General features: G+C 31.6%; 1 long non-coding RNA gene across 1 annotated transcript; it reads right to left on the reverse strand.

Annotated features, from left to right (window-relative positions):
- Positions 1–1,018: 1,018 nt before the first annotated feature.
- On the reverse strand, positions 1,019–1,391 carry LOC123274879. Its single transcript, XR_006511588.1, has 2 exons — positions 1,356–1,391; positions 1,019–1,173 (listed from the first exon to the last, which is right to left on the reverse strand). It is a non-coding gene; the product is annotated as an uncharacterized LOC123274879 (long non-coding RNA).
- Positions 1,392–1,726: the final 335 nt, after the last annotated feature.

A 1,726-nucleotide genomic window follows, 5' to 3' on the forward strand; every position in this document is an offset into this window, starting at 1 on the left:
CCCGCTGTATAACGTGTTATTAATGTGGTGCTGTAAGCGCTTAATGCATCCAACGCGAACGCACCCAAAGATATTTCACATCCTGCATTTACACATACCGGGGTGCGTTGGAATTATTTTTACGTAAAGTATAGCTTCAGCGGTGCCGAAATAGTTTTCCATGAAAAGAAAAATGCAGCCAACGTAATATTAAAAGTTGGTACTGTAGAATAAAATGAAGTAAACCTAAAATCTTAGGAGACTCTCTACAAAATGCAAAGTTAATGAACTAAAAGTATCTTGTCTGCAATTATTTTTTGTTATTTATTCACTTTTAATTTCCAACAAAACAGTATTGAAATTCAAATGATCAATTTTTGAGGATTACAAAATTATCAGAGTTTTTTCTACGATTATAAGTATGAAATATAAAAGATTTTGATTGATAATTTAGCTTTATTAACTCTTAACCAAAAGAGTATATGCAGGCTTTTTATATGTAAAATTTTATTAAAGCAGTGCGATTTCACGATGACGCTTGACGCCAGCGCTTCAAGCGTCGAATTCTCGATCAACACCTGTATAATTTCGACTCAAAAGCGCCATCTAGAGCAAAAGAGCAGTGATAAAGCTGAAAATTCTGAGCTTTAAGTTGTAACCTCATGATGACGCTTGACGCTAGCTTTTGAGCGTCAAACTATAGCTCCACCTTAGCTGAAAATAAATAAAGACATATCCAGCGTCAAATGCCAGCGCGTCAAAATTAAAAAAATCAGCGGCGAAAAAATGTATGAATATTCGAAAGTCGATATCTCGAGATATACCTAGAAGCTAGTTCTTAACCTAATTTTTATAAAAACACATGGTAATAGTAAAATAACTTATGACAACAATAAATGTTAAACATTAATGAAATAATTACATCAAATTTAAGTGACTTATCGAAATTTCAATGGCAGATGAATATGATTATCAATTGTGGATTTATCAGTGTCAAAAAATAATTCGTCAAGCGCAAATAAAAAAAAAAAATTCGACGTAAAAGGATCATATGTGCTTTATTATGCAATGAAATAGTTATCCAGAGATCTAAAAAAAAATATACACCAAAGAAATTTTGGATCCATCCTTTATTTAAATTACGACGAGAGCATGGATTTTTCGAAGCCGTCTTCCCAACTCTTTCTTCATACTCTGAAAAAATTGAAAAATTATATTCGAATGACAGCTGTACAATTTGAGCAGCTCTTATATCTAGTTGGCCCGAAAATATCAATAATTGATTACTTTTTTCATATAAAAAATAATTTAACCAAATTTTATCCAAACATTTTTCCCACATTTATTGTTTCCATTTTAAATAATGTATTACTTACATCGACGAAATCTTCAAACAGTGCCATTGCATTTTGCCTTCTAAAATTAATATTATTCTATATTTATTCAATATTCAAACAGACATTTATTTAACACAGAAATAAATAATTTGGCTTCTTAAACTTTGTCAAAATCGATTATTTTCGAGGTTCGATTATATTATTTGTAAATTGACGCTCCACCCTCAGCATAAAAAGCTAAACCGAGTTTAGCTTTTTACGATTTTGACGCTACTAAGTTTTTTCCAGGTGGCAGCACGGCCCTAAATTAACCACGTGACCCAATTCTGACGCTCATAACCAGCGCGTCAAGCATCAACATGAGGTTACACCTTTATTTAATTGACGCTTATGTACTATTTAATTAAATT

Source organism: Cotesia glomerata, unplaced genomic scaffold, assembly GCF_020080835.1.
Source record: "Cotesia glomerata isolate CgM1 unplaced genomic scaffold, MPM_Cglom_v2.3 scaffold_867, whole genome shotgun sequence".
Taxonomy (NCBI): domain Eukaryota; kingdom Metazoa; phylum Arthropoda; class Insecta; order Hymenoptera; family Braconidae; genus Cotesia; species Cotesia glomerata.